At 38.3% G+C, this 23,176-nt stretch overlaps 1 protein-coding gene and 1 non-coding gene across 2 annotated transcripts in view; one reads left to right on the forward strand and one right to left on the reverse strand.

Moving 5' to 3' along the window:
* TMEM108 (transmembrane protein 108) overlaps positions 1 to 23,176 on the reverse strand; it is a 262,120-nt gene that overhangs the window by 225,654 nt on the left and 13,290 nt on the right. The gene's annotated exons all lie outside the window — the stretch shown is intronic.
* Positions 16,377 to 16,482, forward strand: LOC126013170 (U6 spliceosomal RNA). Its single transcript, XR_007497498.1, has one exon. It is a non-coding gene; the product is annotated as a U6 spliceosomal RNA (small nuclear RNA).

A 23,176-nucleotide genomic window follows, 5' to 3' on the forward strand; every position in this document is an offset into this window, starting at 1 on the left:
GAATAACTGTTGTGGTCTCCAGCCTCTCCCGCTCGGGATCGAGGTCCCTGGGGGGCCGCAATACTGTAACAATTGAGTTCAATTTTTTTAAAACATCACCTAAGTTATTTTATACATGAATTGCAACTGACCACAGTGAACAAATTCCTACTTGTATACTCCCCTACAAAAAGAAGTTAAATAAAGAAACAAATGATTCCAGTTTGGTCACAGGATAAATTATGTATTTTATGTATGTAATGTACATACTATGTAAATTAAAGACAAACATTTGAAGGCAGGTATGTTACTTAATCTAAATAACTTTTGGGGTTTGTTTTGGGAGGTGGGGTACATCCAGTGATGCTCAGAGATAATTCTTGGCAAGGCTCAGTGAATCATATGGGGTATAGAGGATCAAATCTGGGTGAGCAATGTGAAAAGCAAATTCCCTACTTCTTGTACTAACCACTAACTGTCTAACACCTAGATGTAAATAACTTTTATTTTTTTCTTTATATTTTTAGTTTTGGAGCCATACCCAGTGATCCTTGGGGCTTACTCCTGACATTGCGTGGTGCGTCATATTCTTTGCCAGGGATGATATTGCTAGTGCAACTGCTCCCCCTATGTACAGCCTGATGTAGATTGGGTATCATTTCTGTTGTCATTGACTTTGAATTTCATATTCAAGTCTAATCATTTTTTATTTCCACCAAATGGACATACAACTTTCTGGTCTTGGTACCATCATCCATTTTTCTCCCTCCACTTATGATGCTGATCAAGGCGATTCCAGTAATGTGGCTCTTTTGGAGATATAGGAAGGGATATGAGAGAAGTCCATCTAGGTGTTTTAAGTATCACTTTGGAAGAAAGGGGAAAGAAGAAAAAAGTAACGAAACAAAACAAAAATGATTTACAGATGACTGGCTGCTAGAACCACGACCAGACCGTATACATCTTGGGACCAACATAAAAGCCCTAGTCTAGGGTTTGAACTAAGACCTGCACAATAAACATGATCCCCAGTTCCAAAGGTCCGGCAGAGACAATTGTAACGGAAAGGGGCTTCTGGAAGAACAAAGAAAGATGCTATCCTAGATGCCTTCCTAGGTTTAGCGCAAAGACCAAGATCACCAACCACAGAAGATGGATTAAAATGGCACTGAGGCAACAGAACCTCTAGATTCACAAAGACTGACTTCACCATAAGTCCCACCTCAGGATATGTACAGATACTGAGACCTCTAAACACAGAGCTCTGACTGTATCACACTGGACAGAGCAGAAGCCTTCCACACACCAAAAAAAAAAAAAAAAAAAAAACACAACCGGGAGAGTAATGATCCTGAGCAAAGACTAGAGCTGATCCCATGACAGTATACTCCAAGGACGGAGAAACCCCATATCTCATAGGGCAAGTGAATTCCTTTTCGAATGACCCCAATATTTACTGTGCCAGGGCAGGAGGGAAAAAAAAATACAAAAAACACAAAACCTTTGTTATTTATATATATCTTACCTTCATCTATTATTGTTATTATTATTTTTATTTACCTAGCTATTTTGGTCGATTTCTCAGTTTGGATGTGATTATTGAAATTGTTGTCCCCAATTATTCTTATTTTTTTTCTCTTCCTTTCTTTTCTTTCGTTATGTGCTACGCCATGTTTCTTATTTCAAGACCACGGCGTGTTTTTTGTTTGTTTGTGTTTGTTTTTTGTTTGGTTTTGTTTTGTTTTTTATCTGTTTTTTTTTTTTTGTGGTGCTTATCGTTATAGCTGGAGTCCTCACTGGATATTTGACACTTCTTTTGGTACTGGTGAAGTGTTTCAACTTCTTTTTCTCCTTCATTTCCCAAATCGATGATGAGAACCTCTAGAAGGATTCTGCCCATTTTTGGGGTATTAAACTCTTACCCCAGTTTATTTATTTTCTCTTTTTCAGGCAAAACCACGCAACTTGAACTAGCTACCCCTGCCCCTACTTAGAGGGGGAAATAAGGGAGGCATCAAGACCAAACTGATGCAAGACTACTAAGTAGTTGGTTAGAGACAGAGGGGACCACATATTCTAGCCACCCTGGGGGTGAGGGAAGAGGAAAAGGGAGGTAAGACAAAAACGGAGGTGTAGGGAGGGCAATTTGGGGATGGGAATCCCCCCTGATTTTATGTAAATATGTACCTAAAATATTATTGTCAACAATATGTAAGCCACTATGATCAAAATAAAAATTATATTAAAAAAATGAGACAAGACAAGACAAAAACAAAACAAAAAAAGGAGTAAGGGAGTAACAAAAAAGTACAAAAAGAATTAAGAAAAAGTATCATTTTTTAAAAGAAAAATTGCTCCCATGTGGTTTTGTGCCTTTGTTACTACCCTTCAAACTATCTGTTATTCCCTCTATTCTTGCTTCCCAAAGCAGCAAAGCACAGGGTGATTAAGCAGTGTTGAAGCCTCCAACTGCTATTTTGTTGCTACCAATATCGTCCTTCAGCTCTGTTATCAGGTGTATCAATGTTTAGGAGTGTGAGTTCTTCCTGATGTGTATATCTCTGAATTAACATCCCTGTCCCTTATGACCTTTTATTTCATTTGAAGCCTTTGCTGCTTGACACAAGTATGGCCACCCTGGCTTTTTGAAGGTAATGACTGACTGAAATATCATCTTCTAGGGCTGGAGAAATAGTACAAAACTATTGTACTATAGTACAATATATATAGTACAAAACTAGTGTACTTTGCATGAAGCTGACATGAAATCAGTGTCCCCCACCCCCAGCTTTGCATGAAGCTGATGTGGAATCAGTCCCCAGCATCCCAGATAGTCCCCAGCACACCACCAAGAGTAATCCTTCAAAGCAGACCTGGAGTAAGCCCTGAGTATCACCAGGTGTACTCCCCCAAAAAAGAAATATCACCTTCTAGCCTTTAAATCTGTTTTCCCTAATAGTTCAAACATCTCTTGTAGCTAGCAGAAAACTAGGGCCAGTTTTATGATCCATTTTGCCATTCTGTGTCTCTTGATTGATAGGTTTATCCCACCAACAATGCATGAAATTGATGGCATGAAGTTTTTTTCCATCATTCTGTAAATTTATGTGTATTTATGAAGTCTGTTTGCCTTTCTTTTTCTTTTTCTTTTTTTTTCTTTTTTTTGGGGGGGGGATTTGGGTCACACCCGGCAGCGCTCAGGAATCGCTCTTGGCAGGCTAGGGGGACTATATGGGATGCTGGGGTTTAAACCATCATCCTTCAGCATCTAAGGCAAACGCCCTACCGCTGTGCTATCTCTCCAGCCCCTTGTTTTGCCTTTCAATGCTTCTTGCAAAATAGATTTCAAGGCTATGAAATTCCTGAGTTGTTGCCTATCCATGAAAGGCCATGTAGTCTAGTTGGTTGTTGTTTTTGTTTTTGGGTCACACCCGGCAGTGCTCAGGGGTTACTCCTAGCTGTCTGCTCAGAAATAGCTCCTGGCAGGCATGGGGGACCATATGGGACACCGAGATTCGAACCAACCACCTTTGGTCCTGGATCGGCTGCTTGCAGGCAAACGCTGCTGTGCTATCTCTCCGGGCCCGCATGTAGTCTAGTTGGATAGTATTATTGGTGAAGTGTTCAACTCATTCAGGTTTTTTTCTGTTTTTGTTTTGTTTTGTTTTGTTTTGTTTTGTTTTGGAGGGTTAGCTTTTTTGTAGGGGCCATGTCCGGCAGCGCTCAGGGGTTACTCCTGGCTCTGTGCTCAGAAATAGCTCCTGGCAGGCTTGGGGAATCATATGGGATGCTGGAAACTGAACTCAGGTCTGTACTGGGTCAGCTATGTGCAAGGCAAATACCCTACTGCTGTGCTATCTCTCTGTCCCCCTATTCAGTTTTTTAACAATACACCCACCTCCATCCTTTTTCTTCTGGCCCACTTGATAAAATCTACTCTAAATCATAAGGGAATTCCTTTGTAACTTTTATTTTGTCCTTGCTGTTTTTCAGTATTCTATCTCTGTCTTAAGTTTATGACATATCCTGGAGTGTTTTTCTTTGGGTCTCTTTGGGTTGGGAACTTTTGAATTTGTTGGATCTACAATTATGCATTCCTCAGCTCTGGGGACTTCTCAACTACAATTTCCATGACTAATGCTTCTTCACTGAAATCACATCTCTGATTTTCAGAGAATCTGATCATTCCATAAGAATGATCCTTCACAAATACTCTGATTTTATTTTTTCTAAAGTTAAAGCTTCCCTCTAAGAAATAAAACATTGTCCTCTATATGGCAAAAGATTTAAAAGCCAGCAAAAGGGAGCAGAGACTTAATACAGCAGGTAAGATGCTTGCCATGCTTGCAGCTGACCCACTTTGATCCCACAGAGTTCCCCTGAGATGTACCAGGAGTGATTCCTGAGTAGTGCCAGAAGTAAGCCTTGGACACCACTGGGTATAGCAATAATAATAATAATAATAATAATAATAATAATAATAATAATAATAATAATAATAATAAATTGTCTAAATGAAAGCCAACAAAATACAACTACACTTACAACAAAGTTTTTGTATCTCAAAGAAATATAACAGTATAGCTATTTTAAATTATGTTAGATAAGAATAAGAATTAGGTTGTCTATGTCAGCAAATATTCCTTATGACCTATAGTATCTACAAATATATATATATTTGTTTACATAATTCTATATACTCAAGCCTTTGAACTGATAGCAGCCACAGAATTAGAAAAACTTTAAGTACCAAATAAGTACATTGATGATGAATTAATTGATTCAACAACTATACATTGAATAAATCATTGTGAGTTTGGCAGCTAGGTCATTCAGAAGCATGAGATCATTTCCCCAAAGTCACCTTGTAAGATATAAAAAGTCAGATCCTGCCTTCTAAAAGCTTACAGCCTGGCAGGGAACTGATTTAACTTTGCTATCTCAGGACTTTCAGATTCTTGCAGGGACTGCACTATGATCATAACTATACAGCTGATGTAAGGATGAGAAGAGAAAATATGAAATTAAATGGAAATACCTCTTAAGTTAAGTTTGGCTTTAATTTTTTTCCAGAAAGAAAGGTATACATTTTTCTTAGGACAGGGGATTTGGGCCATACCCAGATATGCCCAGAACTTACTCCTGGCTCTGGTTCTCAGAGAACACTTCTAGAAGTGCTCTAGGAGCTCACAATTCATACATGGTGCCATGCATTAAACCGTGGTCTGCCACATGCAAGGCAAGCATCTTAGTGCTTATATTTTCTCTCTGATCCCAAAAGTATACTTTTAAAATTATAATCAATGATGTCTTTCCCTGCTTTAGTGCATCTCTGGACACTTTACCAAAAGCTGTAATTTTTTACTTGAAAAGGAAGCTTTCTCTAACCAACTTCTGTCTTCATATTTATTCATTTCCTTTGATTTAAAAATGATGGTTCCTATTTGAAAAGTTATTTTACTCACAGAGTAGACATTTATAAGTAAAGTTATATTTCACAAAATGCCATTTCTGTATGGTATCTTTGTAACAGTAACAGGATTCCATAAAAAATGAATTAAAATTATGTCTTTTAAAAAAATCTTATTTGGATCTCTTTGTACACGTTTAGGTTTCAATAAACTGTGACCAAGAATAAAGACACCAGCATCTGTATGTAGCAGCACACTAAAGACTCAACAAAGAGTTCATTTTTTATTTTAAACCCAGCACTCAGAGAGAATTAAACAAAAACTAATTTCTATAAGATAGATCATATAAAAGTCAGCTCATACATAAAGTGTCTATTGGCTTGTACCACTGAACCCATAGTATAAGAACTGAATGATTTTTTGAGCCACACCTGGTGATGCTGAGGGGTTACTCCTGGCTATGCGCTAAGAAACAGCTCCTGGCTTAGAGGACCATATGGGATACTGCAGCATCGAACTAGGTCAGCCACGTGCAAGGCAAATGTCCTACTGCTGCGCCACCACTCTGGCCCAAGAACTGAAGGACTTTTTCATTGGGAAAAATGATGATAATTGAACAACCTTATAAAGAATATGTCAGGTGCTCTGTTCCCACTGTGGCTATATATATATACATATATATATATACATATATATATATATGGCTATACAGATGGATAAGTGTGAAAGTAAGAGATATAGATGAAGGTAAACTATTCTCTTAGTATAAAGTAATAGAAATATAGCACAAATAATGCATTGTCTAGGTGGTGGAAAAACAATATATAGACTTGAACAAAGCAAGAGATTTTGATGATCCTCCATAGATTTTTACATTTCTTTAGGCAAGTGTAGTGTAAGCTCTGGATTTTGGAATTAAGAAAGTCCCTCTTCTGGTTGTGCTTAAATAGAATTCCTATTTGCTTGGTATAAGACTACCTTTATAAAGAGAACACTGAAGATCAAGAATCTGGGTGGCCCCATATTCACACTGCTTTCATTCCATTTCCAGTAACTGCATCCTGGGAACTATGAGAATTAATTTATCACCCCTTTGTCACTATTAAAAATAAGCAGTGAGAATCCTAAACTCCCAAGTTTTGTCTCATGCTTCCAACCTTTATAGCCTCTTTTGTTCCTTTTCATATTCTTTGCCCTTTCCCAGTGCATGAAGCCTTTTTCCTTCTTGTTCTCACAAGCAGCCATCAACAAGAACCTATATGTTTGGCCTCCTCTACAGATATTTCCTCAAGACCCAATTTTAACAGTAACCTGTATGTCCTTTCTCTCCTATCCTCCAGCCTCTCAAGTTGTGCCTATTTTCCTCCAAATTCTGGAAACACTAAGACTTAGAGAGAGGTGAGCATCATTTCTCTTTACCACACTATTGTCCCTCCTTTCCTATTCTCTAAACACACTTAATTGTGAGTGGCACAAAATTAGAGCCTTCCTGTTTGGGTGACAAGGAATCTTGACTTCCTGTGCTCTCTACTGTATTGATAACTTTATCTGAAATCAAATAACCTTCAGAATGGGTAGACTTTATCTCTATTTTGAGATCATATAAAATATATCCATAGAGTTCAGATAAAGTTCACCTAGTATCCATAATGTAGTTTCTCAAAACATATCCTCCAATCTAACTCACTAAGTTCTGAATTGAAATTCACCTATATTATTCTCCAACCTCCACTGTAGCTAATCACCATAAGCACACACCCTGTTTTAACATCCAGAGTATAGATCCCTTAACCTGTCTTCCCTAAATACAAAAGCACATACCCTGTTTTAACCACCACTACCTTCCCATCCTACCTGACTGGTGGACAGAGTCCAACTCTCCCCTAATATAAATGTCCATTTCCTACCTATGATAAGTGGAGTTAATCTCCCAAAGTGGCTGGAGGATGCTTCTTTATTAGTGTTCTACTCTCCTGAGATCCAACCTCACCAGTGACTTCTACATCCAGCAACTCTGACCTCAGCAGTGAGGTCACATCTTGGGAATGACCTCACCAGTTTTATTTACACCTGGCAACCAGAGCAGAGACTCCATCTATGATTGATGGCAAGCCTGCCAAGAAATTTTTATTTCCACTATGCCTCATCAGAAGCAGGATTCTCACAAATGAAAAAAACACAGACACCAGCACATGATAAGACTATAAGCCGGTCCTCAGACCCAACACAGACTACAAGAGCAGGAAACAGGAGCAGGACAAGAGCAGGAAACAAATTGTGATCCCAACAGATAACCAGGTCAATAAGCTGACACCACACACTGAGGTAGAGATTATCGGGAGTGGAATGAACAGTTCCAGGACCTTGATTTTGTAGATAAGAAAACTGGTCCTGCTCTCACCAGACTTCATAACTGAGGAAACACATGTTACATGAACTCAATATTACAATGTCTGTATAATATTCCAAGGTTAATGGATTACTTTTACCAGAATCAATACAAGGAGGACATTAACAAGTCAAATCTATTGGGACATAAAGGCAAAGTGGCAGAAGAGTTTGGTAAAATCATAAAAGCCTTCTTGGCAAGACAACACAGGTATATCAACCCAAAAGACTTTAAGATCACCATTGGAAAGCTAAATGACCCGTTTGCAGGGCACAATCAACAAGATCCACATGAAGAACTTCTATTACTGATAGAAGTTCATCATCAGGATTTGAACAAAGCTGATAGGCAGAAAAGACAAAGAGGAAAATAGTGATCATCTTGTATACTCAAAAATTGCAAAACAAGCTTGGCAGAGGCACAGCAGTTTAATGAATCTATTATTCTACAGTTTTCTAAGGCCAGTTCAAATTCACTATTCAGTACCTCATCTGTCACAAAATTCTCGAACATTTGAGATCTTTATACATTAATCCTTGCCTTTGACATCTACAGATAAATGCATGTTGCAAGATTATCTTAAGTTATTTTTCAAAGAAAAAAAAGAGACAATAATAGGGTTTATTGCAGCCATTGCAACACAAAGAAGGATTCTCTAAAAAGGACATAAATTTGGAAATTACCACCTGTACTTGTAATATATCTGAAATGCTTTTTCTATTATGGCAAGCAGATGAAAACCTACAGACCTACAGAGATTTTCCTTTAGAAAACCTTGACTTGGGCCCAGAGAGATAGCACAGCGGCGTTTGCCCTGCAAGCAGCCAATCCAGGAACAAAGGTGGTTGGTTCGAATCCCGGTGTCCCATATGGTCCCCCGTGCCTGCCAGGAGCTATTTCTAAGCAGACAGCCAGGAGTAACCCCTAAGCACCGCCGGGTATGACCCAAAAAACAAAAAAAAAAAAAAAAGAAAGAAAAAAGAAAACCTTGACTTATCATAGTGTACTATGAATTCTAAGAAAAACCCTGAAGAATATAACTTATTCTTTTTTTGAACCATTATGGCTAAACGGAAAAGGGTCATTGCACAGCCTATTGTAAAAAATGCAGCAAGACAACATTGTTTTAATTTGATGATCAAGGGGCCAGCAAGATAGCATGGAGGTAAGGTGTTAGCCTTCCATGCAGAAGGATGGTGGTTCGAATCTTGGAATCCCATATGGTCCCCCGTCCCTGCCAGGGCCAATTTCTGAGCATAGAGCCACCCCTGAGCACTGCCATGTGTGACCAAAAAAAAACAAAAAAAAAATTTTTTTTGATGATCAAGAAATTTCAGAAATTTCCACCTCGTCTTTGAAATCTTCAGCAGCTTCTATTCTTTTTTTATACTTCAAAGATATCTTCAGCAACCTACAGCTGTTAAGATTAAGCAGATATTCTTGGATAAGACATCTGAATGTCATGGACTCTTGCTACAGTGCTCAGTCATTGAGTATGTTTTGCAATATATTTTTAATTCATGCTATTTTCTACTACATCATGTGCCTGTGTTCTCAGTTTGCCTTCAAAAAAAGAACCTTGATGTTCAAGACATGTAATATAATACTCCAAGGTATATTCTTTTTATAGTACTCATCACCATATATTTAGTATTCTAGCCTTGAATATTATGATTGTTTTAAGAATGTCCGGGGCCGGGCGGTGGCGCTAGAGGTAAGGTGCCTGCCTTGCCTGCGCTAGCCTAGGACGGACCTCGGTTCGATCCCCCGGCGTCCCATATGGTCCCCCAAGCCAGGAGCGACTTCTGAGCGCATAGCCAGGAGTAACCCCTGAGCGTCACCGGGTGTGGCCCAAAAACCAAAAAAAAAAAAAAAAAAAGAATGTCCTATGCACATGCTAAACCATGAAGCCTTTTTTCAGCAAAGTTCTCCTCCATCAATGTTGATTACTCCAAGGAATTGGAAAACTTTTCCACTTGAAATTCCAGCTTTATATTTTGAAGCACTTTGACCCATTCCACCTGGGACAGTTTTCCAAATGTAACCTATGGATCATTCATTTTTGTACATCTATGTGTGTGCGTATGAGTTTGTGTGTGTGTTGGTGGTCATCTCTATGTCTGTTTAATGCCTGTCCATACTGTACATAATGTCTGTCTATTTTGCATATAGCCCTTCCTTCTTGTATGTTGTCATTTCTTTCTTCCAGAAGGTGATGCCATCACTGCTGCTGATGTGTTCTCAGTATCTCTCTTTTCTCCAAGCTTCCCTTAACAATGGACTGTTGCACACAATTGGTTTCAGCTTTTTTTTTTGCCGGGTTTCGAACCACCAACCTTCTGCATGCAAGGCAAATGCCTTACCTCCATGCTATCTCTCCGGTCCTGGTTTCAGCTTTTGAGAGACCTTGGCTCTAGGACATTTCCTGATCCATGACTACTATGAGCCATTTTATCAGACTCCACAAGACCATATTGCTGACTGAAGATATGATCTGGAATTTATTCTTCCCTCCAACTATTTCAAAAAACTTAAAGGGGATATGTATATTTCTTAGGTGTATTTCCTCAATATTTATAATTCTTTATTGTATATATAATTATATAGATGTAGGTTTTTCCCTTCTCTTTGGATTTGCTAGTAGGAATTCATAGTTGATAGTATAGATAAGATCCTTTGAGTTTTGTTCAGGATTTTGAGGATCTGTGGAGCTGAAGTGGTCCATGGGTGTGATTGTTAGGACTTCTAGTAGTACAGAGGTGCAGGGGGAAATGGCCACTCTGGTTCCAAACAATGCCTAAAGATGTCAGCCAGAAAACTGGCAAACCTAAAATCTCTAGGTTTGATGGCTAGAAGTCTACAGAGATTAGTAGAAAAGTGGTGAAGCTGGACCATTTCACAGCAGCATTTGTAGGATGTGTCAGTCTATGCAATTGCCAAAGCAAAGGACTTCCCCCATGCACTTCCCAAGGAGCCCTAGTGTGTCATCCAAAAAGACCAGTATATCCATTTATTTTCATAGCTTGGTTTGCCTCTATTTTGAGAGTTAGTTGAGTTTATGGTACTGGCCAGTAGGCAGACATGGTGGCAACTCTAAGAATAAGTCTTTTTACAGCACTCAGAATGAGCTCAGGGTAATGTAGAAATGAGTTACTTGTCCTGTAAACTACTGATTAGTTTTGGAAAAATCACTTCTCTGGATTAAATTTTTCATATCTTAAAAACTATCTTCACATAGTCTTTATTAAACTCTAAAGTAGCTTCCCATCATGGCTATCTGTACTTATAGTTCTTCATCATATTTTAAGTATTTGTTCAATGTCATTCCTCTTCATTTGATGTTACATTCCATGTCTAAATGTTCACCTCAAATCCCCTGCACTTTATATAGTGCATGGCATAAAATGAAGGAAATGAGAGAAGGGTGAATAATAGAATCAATAAGTTGATGATTATATAATGCGGTGGTAAACCAGATAGACCTCTAGGGTGTGCTTAGATGCAAACATATTAAAAGCATCCTTTCCTGCTGAATTCTATAAGTTGGATTTAATTAGATTAAAGCATTTATGGCTCACCTAATTTGAATTCAGTCCTATGCTTGGTCTGCAGAGACATAAGGGGTAGCTAAGGATACATGAGAATTAGGGCTTGTCCCCGACCTTCAAATAAATGGGTCTGGCTAGAAAAAATTGTGTTTGACAATGAAAAGGACAAAAATATAGAACTTCAATAAAAACAATTACCTCACAAGTGTTATAGAAGGCACAAGTAACAAGTAAAGTAACAGTAACAGTAACAGGGATGACTCAGGGCATTTACCTTACATGCAGCTGACTCAGGTTCAATCCCCACATCCCAAGCCCACTAGGAGTAAGTCTTGAGTCAGAGCCAGGAAAATCCCTGAGCACCACTGGTGTGACCCAAAAAATAAACTGATACTTAACTATATAAATGGCACCTAATAAAAAACAATCTATATCTTTCCATGCCCTGTAGTTAAAAAAAAAAAAAGAATCATTAAGAGAAAAAAACAGCTTTTATACACTAGAGCATAGGCTCTTCACAGGGTTTCAAGAGAATAGAACAAAATCAGCTTTAATGCCTAATGTCAGTCATATTTATCCAAATCAACACTACTATAGAACTGCATTGGAGATATGCAGAATTAGAACCTGTCCAAAAATTAATGCTACTCTAAGAAGAACACAGCAAGAACTTAAAATTAAAATATGAGAACAGTAAAAGAAGGTAAAGAAAATAAGTAGAGTATAAAAAGAACTTCTAAATGCAAAACCCCTACATTCTAAGCTTCTATAATATACCTTCCAATGAAAGAAAAGAAAAGAAGAGAGGGCCCAGAGAGACAGCACAGTGGTAGGGTATTTGCCTTGCATATGCAGCCTACCCAGGAGGGACCTTGTTCAATTCCTGGCATCCCATAGTCTCCCAGCCTGCCCGGGCAATTTCTGAGTACAGAGTCACAGGACCCCTGAGTTCCACTGGATGTGGCCCAGAAACTAATCAATCAAACAATGAATCAATCAGTAAATAAAGTTTAAAAAAAGAATACAAGAGAACATAATATGGGGCTGGGGAGATAGCCCAGTGGTAGGGCATTTGCCTTGCATGCAGAAGGATGGTGGTTCTGGGCCTGCCAGGAGTGATTTCTGAGCATAGAGCTAGGAGTAGCCCCTGAGCACTGAATGAGAGAGAGAGAGAAAGAGAGAGAGAGAGAGAGAAAGAGAGAGAGAGAGAGAGAGAGAGAGAGAGAGAGAGAGAGAGAGAGAGAGAGAGAGAGAGAGAGAGAGAGAGAGAGACATAATATACTCTCTGCACTTAGAGGCTTCACTGTTTGTGTTTATTTGGGTTTTGATTTGGGGTCACACTCAAGTGATGCTCAAGGGATACTCCTGGCTCTACACTCAGGAATTACTCCTGGCAGTGCTAGGGGGAACTTTAATCTCCAGCACTCCATATGATTCCTGAGGACCCAGGAGTTATTTCTGAACACAGAGTCAGGAATAAACTCTGGGCACTGGCAGAAGTGGCCCCAAAACAAAACAAATCTTACTCTTGGCTCTATGTTCAGTGATCATTTCTGGCAGTATTAGGGTTTCAAACTCAAGTCGGCCACACAGAAGGTAAGTGCCTTGCCTTCTGTAATTTCTCTCTGGTCCCTAATTTCAAACTATAATACAGAAACAAATAGAGATACATGGAGAGCCACATAAAATTGTTAAATGGGACTTCACTCTTGGAACCATGTGTATCTCATTTTGATGAACCTCACACCCCTCAGGAGCATTCTTCACCAAGAAAAGAAAAGTGGCAGTCATAAGACAGTAGCCAAAGCATTTATGGCAAAGTATGATGAAAGAAAAAAAAAAGGTGGAAGATAACACACCTGACAGTAGTAGTAATTCTGAAGGAAAAACAAGAGATAAAATGTTTTTTATCTCCTCAGAAAAGAAGTACCCAAGGGTTGGGGTCAGATAGCATGGAGGTGGGGCCTTGCATGCAGAAGGATATTGGTTAGAATTCCGTAATCCAATATGGTCCCCCAAGCCTGCCAGGAGCGATTTCTGAGCGCTGAGCCAGGAGTGACCCCTGAGCACTCCCGGGTGTGACTCCCCCCCTCAAAAAAAACAACCTATCCAGGGGCTAAGATTACTACCCAGATAGGACCTGATCCAACTAGCACTTGCTAAATTCCAAAAGAACAAGGGATAATTTCCAACGGTAAGAGGGACATTCTGATTAGGTTAGAAAATTGAGATATTTCTAGATAAAAGTGGAATAGACTATTTGACACCACTGGTCACAAAGCAGCAAAATATTAAAGCTGCTATACATATTTCATTCCTTGAATTCCCTATCCTGGTGCCAGTTTTTATAAAATAGAATAACAATAGGGGCCGGCACAATAGCGCAGTGGTAGGGCATTTGCCTTGCATGTGGCTGACCCAGGATGAACCTGGGTTCTATTCCCAGTGTCCCATATGGGCCCCCAAGCCAGGAGAGATTTCTAAGTGCATAGCCAGGAGTAACCCCTGAATGTCAGAGCGTCACCAGTGTGACAAAAAAAAAATAATCAAAACTCCAACTTGCTCAGAAGCTATAATTTTTGCAACCCCCAACTATTAGAAGCCTGAGCAATAGTACAACAGGTAGGAGTATTTGCCTTGCATGCAGCCAACACAGGTTTGCTCCCTGGTATCCCATATGGTCCCCTGAGCCCGCCAGAAGTGATTTCTGAATATAGAGACAAGTGTAACACTTGAGCGCCACTGGCTGTGACCCAAAACCAAAATAAACTCACCAACTATTAATATTTCAATGATAAATAACAACTAACAAATAGTTTGTGTAGCCTAGTCTCAATTTGTTATCTCCTTTGCTTTTCCTCTAAAATACACTAAAGAGGCTGGATCAAGAGTACAATGCGTAGGGGAACTAGCCTCACATGTAGCCTGCCAGGTTTACTCTCCAGCATCCTACATGGTCCCCTAAGCACATAAGGAATAATTCCTGAGTGCAGAGTCAGAAGTAACCCCGAAGAATCATTAAGTATGGCCCAAGAAATAAACAGAATAATTATAATAATATTTTTTATGTTTTAAAAAATACACTAAAATGTGAGCCTTTTTCTTAATCATTGCTCACAAAAAGGAAAGGGGACTCAAGCTTAATTTCCTACCTATGCAATCTCTTCACTTATAAAAATTATACCAGATATTATCTTTGCATATGCAAAGAAAATTTTAACTTTTTCAGAAAAATCATCTGGGATGATTGTAATATGTAGGAACTTTCCTTACCATGAATATTTCCTTTCCATATATTTTCCTCAAAAGACTGATGTAAAAACAAACATCATTAGACAATTGGTAAGATATAATTAGCAATATATAAATAAATAGAAAAATAATACTGAATAATCTAAAAGGTTGTACTTATTTCCTTCACAAATTAACTCAGAAAAAATGAGGACACAAAGTTTATTCACTGAGGATGAACATGAGATTTTAATTCCTGTGAAAGCTAAATAACTAACTTATAGATCAAGCTAGAAAAGCAATAAGCATTTTAGTAGACAAAAAATAAAATTTTATTTTATGAAAAATGGATCAGAGAGAATATAGCAGAAAAGGCACTTGCCTTGCACACTTCCAAACTGAGTTCAATCCCTAGCTGACTGCAGGGCCAGGTGTAAGCCCTGAACAATGGTAGGTGTGAACCCCCAAAATTATATATATATAAATATATATAGAAAATTAAAAGAAATCTGAGAAGTAGCAGTAATGAGATTTAAGAAACCAAAGTGTATGGGATCTAATACAGGGTTTAAACCTTTTGAACAAGAGGTAGAAGACAATTTTAAATAGAATGAACAAAGGAAATACTTGTATGCTTTCAGTCTTATAGTCAGAGAAGAGTAACACTGCCAGAAGAGCATCACCTTGGTTTGAGAACACTGGCAGTTTTATTCATGCAAGCATGTTATAATTAAGAATCAAGGTAGGGGCAGACTCTGCTTAAATAAATAGCAAGAGTTTGTGCTGACAATCCTGTTGTTAATGTCATGTTTCATTTTATTAAGTGGTATTTGAAATTAAAAGTCTGTTGTTTGGATCATGAAAAACGTTTAAAGATGTATACTTTAAAAATGACACCTATAATAGAACTTGACTTTCATAATAAACTCATTTTACATGAGAGAAAGCAAACACAGAATATGAACCTGTACTTAGGTTGTATAAAGTAATGCTAAAGCTGCTCTCAATTTCTGATGTGAGCAAAAATACTATAAGGGCACAGGAACATTATTTGCACATTAATGGGAAGTAAAATATATCTATAGATACTTACTGATAGGGTTAAGAATTACTAAGATCTTCTCAAAGAAAGAAAGGATTAGAGTGGTATGAAAGTAGCAAGTAAAAGAACTTTAGAGCAATGCAGATATTCAATAGCTCATCAGTAAACAGTTATGATGTCCCCCACATAGCTCTGTGCTGAACAGAAAGACAGAATACATGTTAGGAAAGTACCTTAAATACCATGTTTACAAGCACCTTATAAAATAGTCATTGTGATTTCTATCCTACATCAAGAAAACAGATAAAGGGGCCAGAGATATTTTACGGTGGTGGGTAGGACAATTGCTTTGCTAGTGGCCAATGCAGGTTCAATCCCCAGTTTGATTGGGCACTGCCAGAAATGGCCCCAAAATAAACGAAATAACTGAGCTAAAATAATAACTTTTACAAAGCACATTTCTAAAATCAGAGACAAGATGGAAATGCAGTCTATCTAGTCAAACCAAATAGTTGCTCAAAAGAAAAAGTGGGGCCAGTAGAGATAGCATGAGGTAGGGCATTTGACTTGTATGCAGGATGGTTCGAATCCCAGCATCCCATATGGTTCCCCATATGGCCTGCCAGGAGCAATTTTTGAGAGAAGAGCCAGAAGTAACCCCTGAGCACTGCCGGGTGTGACCCCCCAAAAAAAACAAAAAACAAAAAAATAAAGGTGGATGTACTGGGTAGTAAAGGGCAGAGCAGGGGAGTGGGTGGCGGGAAAAGGGGACTAAAGTGCTCGCTTTGGCAGCACATATACTAAATTGGAATGATACAGAGAAGATTAGCATGGCCCTTGCGTAAGGATGACACGCAAATTCGTGAAGTGTTCCATAAAAAGGAGGGGGGGGATAAAGACTAGTGTAAATAATAAGCTTGCACAAAGAATAGAAAGATAATGGGTAACCTTTATCCCCTTTTGAATAGCCCCTTGTCTTGAATGCATCTAGAAGTCATGGAGCTATAAAAATAAGAAATAAAGGAGACTGAAAGTGCTAAAAAGGTAACAAGGATAATGAAAAGAAGAAAAACATGGAAAGGCACCTGGACAAAGACCAGAAGGAATAAAAAGTTAAAAATGAAGACTGGACAAAGGAGATCTGAGTCTCTCAAAATAAAAATCATTAATTTCTAGGGTAAAAGTCATAAATAACATCCTATTATTTTCTGCTTAACAAATATCTTATTAATACCAAAAATCACAATTTTCAGAAGTTATCCAATTAGTGTTCTTTGTGGTATAAACAATTATCCAGGGTACATCTTTTAATCACTAAGGGAAACAAATACCTATATGTCTTCTTCCTTATATATGAAACCCCTCCTGGAGAAAAAGAACATGTTATGTTTGAGGATGTTATATCAGTATATTTGAGGATGTTGCATCAGTCATATTTCTGCCAATTTTGAAAGAAGATGACCAAAATTCAGTGATGGGCTCAAAGGAGGGAACGATCTTGGGGTGAATCAATGCTTTCCATGGCTCATAGTAGGACAATAAAATTTACTAAGAACTTTACTCCTACTTCTGCCCTCGGGCATCTACATCCACCGTCCTTATGCCCAACCTCCTCTACCCCCAACAATAGGAATCACACAGAGTGATCTATACCAGGCCAAATTTCCAGGATTCAGAGTTCAGCTATGTCAGAATTGCTTATATCCTGGAGAGAGCACGTCTTTACTATTCCTATATGGAGAATAATTTAGAAAAACCATAAATTGCCTTTTTATTTAAAAAGTATAAAGATAGAAGCTGGAGAAATAACACAGCAGTAGGGCATTTGCCTTGCATGTGGCCGACCTGGGACAAACCCAGGTTTGATTTCCGGTGCCCGTATGGTCCTCTGAGCCTGCCAAGGAGCAATTTCTGAGCGCAGAGCCAGGAGTAACCCCTGAGTGCCACTGAATATGGCCCCAAAAACAAATATATATAAATTAAATAATAAAGACAAATTTTAATTTATATTTTAAAATAGTAGTATTTCCTTAGACTTAAAATAAATTTTTGTCAGGCAATATGTGGTTTTCTATATTTTAATCCTCTAGTTCAAAAAATATGATATATTAAAACTAGATATAATTTTGTATTTTCCCCCTTCCCACTTTTTTAGTTCAATAGACCTGCACAAATACCACGATTGCTAGCTACAGTGGCCTGATTTTCTCATCCACAACCGAGAGGAAAGTTTTATGACACCACAGAAAAAAAAAAAACCCTGGAATATGGCAATGAGTATGTATGGAACCAGTAGTTATTCCATGACAATATGCTTCAAGAGTGGAGAAACCCTGAATCTCTTATGCCACAGGAATTTCCTTCCTTCCCCAATACTTACTGTGCCTATGCAAATAAAAAAAAAAGAAAAGTGGGGGAACACCAAACCCTGCCACTCCAGCATTCCTTTTTCTTCTTTTGTTTGTTTTGTTTTGTTTGTTTTTGATATTATTTTCCTTCTCCTTTTTCTTCCACTTTTTTTTCCTTCTCTTTCACTCTTGTGGATATTATTTGGTGATTTTTTTTTTTAGTAGTTGATACCAAATTTTTCTTCTCCTTTCCTTAACCTTTTTATCTCCAACAGAATAGCATAACTTGGATCATTCAGCCTCATAAATTGAAGGGGGAAAATGATGATACCAGGACGAGTCATATGAACATGTAGTGCAAATAAAAAAATGACCAGACTGGAACACCAAACCCAAAGTCAACGACAGAATAGACACCCAATCTACAACAAGCTGTAAAGTGGAGACCAGTTATACTAGTATTCTGGGGGGTAAAAAAGGGAGATATGGGAGACATGCTAGGAACAGGAGGGAGGGAGGGAGGACAACATTGGTGGTGGGAATGGCCTTCATTCATTGTCACTATGTACTGTAAATAATTCTGTGTAATGCACTTCAGTCACAATAAAAAAAAATAAAGAATAAAAAAAAAAGAAGTCACAGGGGTCTTCAAAGAGTCAGAAATGTAAGAAATAACTCAGCTCTGCTCTTTTCTTCTCAGTAGTCAGCAGTGAGAAAGTTGATTATGATCATTCTTCAATAATAGGCTACTTTCTTTCTATACCCAGAAGTTTCAAAAGCTCTGCTAAACTTCCCTGCTGTCCATTCAACAAAAGCAACATCCCTGTAAGAAAATACTGATTCTCTAAAAGTGGCACCGCCAATAACCAGCTACTTGAGAACTATGAGTGTTAATGAAACCAGTAAAATGGGCTATCTGTGCTGTGTAAGTCCATAGTGCTAAAATTGTTGCAAGTATTTCCTTATCCTGACTGTATCATAAATAAGAATCTTCTGCAACACAGAGATGATTCCCTTGCATATCACATTGATTCAAATGAAAACTAACTCTCCTGTATCAAGGAGAAGTGAACAAACTACATTAAGACCTTTTTAAGTCTACCTTTACAATTTTCCTTTGTCATAACTAATATATTAATAAAGCACACTGTTGAACAACACTTGTTAAAGATGTCAAAACATCTTTCAAAACTTAGATACTACTCTAACCATTTTTACTGTGATATAAATGGATTAGAACAGTCTTATTTGACTGATTCAAAAAATGATATATCCATTTGAAAAACATAATTATTTTTTAAATCATCTAAACAATTCCCTCTCAAAAGAATGGGTTCAGGTTTTTTCACAATTTCAACTGAACATGTAGTACCTGAAATTTTACAATATTTTATTGTAATCCAAAAATACTGTTTGTGGACTAGAAAGATATCAGGTTCTTCCTATTCTTGTGAAAATGCTAAGATCACAGTTATTTTTTTTTTCTCTTTTGGTTTTTGGGCCACACCCAGTGACTCTCAGGGGTTACTCCTGGCTATGCTCTCAGAAATCGCTCCTGGCTTGGAGGACCATATGGGAGTCCAGGGGATTGAACTGTGGTCCATCCTAGACTAGCACGTGCAAGGCAGATACCTTACTTGCACCACTGCTCTAGCCCCAAGATCACAGTTCTAAACAGCTCTAGAAGAGCAAAAAAGGTTTTCGAGGGTGGGGGGAAGCATATTGCTTGGTATAAGAGCTTTGTCCAGTAGGAACAGTAATCACAATAAAAAATTTTTTTCTCTTTGTCTAATAGTTCACGGGATTGAAGATAAGTAAAAACAGAAGATAGTAGGAGAGAAGTCAAATAGACATGTTAATGGTCAAGTAGAATAAAAGCCTATCAAAAAATTAGTGGGACACATTCTTGTGTTTTCCTCATCCCCAGGCTAGATTTCTAACTTAATGAGGATGACTGACCAGACTATGGGTCTTTCTCAACCTAAAAGGTTAAGTCTTGCTATATTCCCCACAGGTCTAATGGTTTCTTTCTATGCAGCCTTACTAAGTCTTCCAATTCAGGAACTCTGATCAAAAATGGACCTATAGCAAGATGTTTGAAAGTATTTCTTTGCTTTTTACAAATTATAAACATCTATGACCACCTATCAGATATCCTACATATAACCTCACAAATTTAGAAGCCAATATTTGGAATCACAAAGAAGTGTTGTCTTGCTTGGATTGCCTTTAAATTACTCTTCAATTTTTGCTTTTTCTATATCACTGCCAAATGTAGACTGCAATAATTTACTTATAAATAAAATATAAGAAAGTTTGTAGCAGTGATTCAAGGAAAAAAAACACAGAATATGGACACAGTCTTAGTAGTGTCTCCATCCTCCCCTGCCAAATACTCCCTTCTCCTCAAATCTGGATTGGTTTTAGGTTTGGGTGAACAGTTTTGTATCGGTAAAACCTGACTCTTCTGATACAATTAGAATAAACTTGGCTCCTAAAGCATCTGGGCAAAGGACAAGGTGCATCAGAAATAGAAAAACCTCAGAATCCCTGCACTGTTTCCTACCCTATTTTATACTTCCTTTCACAAAAGATAGATCTCTTGAGCAGTTAGTAATTCTCAATCACAGTATTGGAAATGGAGGGAAAGGGATACTATTAACATAATGACTTGGTTAGAGAAATGTGGGTACTCAGTCACATTTAGCATACCATGAATATAATGTTGAGGAAAGTGCCACAAAATGATGAATCAGAGTCACCATGTTCGAACTGGGCCAGCTCTATAGACTCTTTTCTCGAACAAAATATAAACCAAGCTGTGAAAGATTATGGCTACACTGGCCCAAGCAGCAGAAAGCTGGCCATCTAAGGAGGAAAGGATAGGCCAAGTGCCCACCCTGCCAAAGCCATGTTTGCTGCCTCCATCTCCTGAATCATCATTTCTCCAATGGCCCTTCTTCATCACTGGCCCTCTAGAATTCCCTTCAGGGACACCAATTTAACCACACTTCAGGTACACACCAGTTCAGAAGCTAATATCACCAGGGCGTTTTGGAGTGCAGGTACCTTCCCCCCATATCTTCTGTCTTTCAGATCTGGTAGCAAGTAAATACCCCTAAAAGTTGTAGTATCAGTAACAGTGCTTTGTAGTTCTGGACAACTTCATATTTTTGATACTGTCTACCTAAAGGAACACCCCAATTTATAAGGATGGACAGTTAACGATAAGAGCTAACTTTTCTGCCATTATATTAATGACTTCTTTGGAAATCCAATAATTTTCACAAATGTGCTTGCTACTATAATTTTTCTTTCATAGCTCTTTCTTTTGTTTTTTTCTTCTCTTTCATTTATTTTTTCTTTCTATTTTTTGAATAACTTAGCTTTCACTTATTTAGAAACAAATGTACTATAATCAACTATGGAAACTATTTGATGCATTTTCTTTAAATAAATAAAAAAATAAGTTAAAAAATGATGAATCATCCAATCAAAATGCTAACAACACCTGCCCTAAGCAGCAGTGTCACAGCTTGCTTGGTCCAGACTCTAAGGAAATTATTGGGGTCCCTGCTCAGGAATGTGGGTGCATGAAGTTGGCAAATGAGGGAACAAAGGTTCAGACACTCAGAAGTGATGGTGCATCTGTCTCCTTATTCTTGTCTCTTGAACTTTGGTTTTGTGCAGGACACTTACACTTATACTAAATTTCTTATCAAGGCATCATAATAATTGCAGACATAACTTAGTTCTTACACTTTACCAGACAAAAATGTGTAGGGGAAGCTGTATGTTTATTATTACCGACCCAGGGCATGGAATATCTTTCAGCTTCTGTGTTCCTTCAGCAAGATCAGTTGCCAGAGACTGGCTATTTTTTTGGTTTTGCTCCAATTCATGTATTCTGAGCTGAGGTCTGAATTATTAACCCTTAATATGACTGCACTTAGGCTAACAGCAAAGCTGGTTTTAAGAGTGGTTAATGACTTTGTAAAACTAATGAATAATTGCTTGAGCAAACACAATTGCTCATGGCAAGGTGGGTTTATAAAAATCTGACTGGTCTTGGGACCAGAGCAACAGCACAGCAGTAGAGCATTTGCCTTGCATGCCGCTAACTCAAGGATGGACCTTGGTTCAATCCCCGGCATCACATATGATCCCCTGAGCCAGGAGCAATTTCTGAGTGCATAGCCAGGAGTAACCCCTGAGTGTCACCAGGTGTGACCCCAAAACCAAAAACAAACAGAAAATCTGAGTGGTCTTTAAGAGAAGCTTAAAGAAAAGTCCTTGGAAAAAAAAAAAAAAGAAAAGTCCTTGGGAAAATTATGTCTCCAATATATTCATGCTACGTCCCCTTTATCCTGAGTGCCTCATACACAGGCAACCAAAGTCTCTTGGCACCCTAATGTCCTCCTTTTTGTGGCTACAGGCAGCTTCTCAAGCCAATGACCTGCCTTGTGGGTACAGGTGATGTCCTCAAGCTGATGTCCTCTCTTAAATGTACAGGCGGCTAGGGACTCTCTTGAGTCTGGTGCCCTTCTCTGGCCTCAGAGTAAGAGTTCCTTACACAGGAGTTATCTTGGCAGCATAGGGCCCATACAACATCTGAGTCAGATAAAAAGGAGAATAAAAAGGTGAAATGAAAAGAAGAAAAGGGGCCAGAGAAATATTATAGCAAGAATGGTGTCTGACTTCCCCATTGTTGACCTGGAATTGATCCCTGATCCCCATATGGTTCCCTAAGCATTATTATCAGTGATACCTGAGTGCAGAGACAAAGGTAAACCCTGAGTACTGCCAGATGTTGCTCAAACATTTACAAATAAACACATAGACATGCACACACAAAAAGGAAAGAGTAAAGAATAAAAAGAACAAAGATAAAACATCTAACCCCATCAAAAATGGGGAGAAGAAATGGACAGACACTTTGGCAAAGAAGAAATACAAATGGTCAAAAGACACATGAAAAAATGCTCCACATCACTAATCATCAGAGAGATCCAAATCAAAATAACTATGAGGTACCATCTCACGCCACAGAGATTGGCGCACATCACAAAGAATGAGAACAAGCAGTACAGGCGGGAATGTGGAGAGAAAGAAACTCTTATCTACTGCTGGTGGGAATGCCGCCTAGTCCAACCTTTATGGAAAGCGATATGGAGATTCCTCCAAAAACTGGAAATTGAGCTCCCATATGACCTAAGAATTCAAAAATA

Source organism: Suncus etruscus, chromosome 6 (assembly GCF_024139225.1).
Source record: "Suncus etruscus isolate mSunEtr1 chromosome 6, mSunEtr1.pri.cur, whole genome shotgun sequence".
NCBI lineage: Eukaryota > Metazoa > Chordata > Mammalia > Eulipotyphla > Soricidae > Suncus > Suncus etruscus.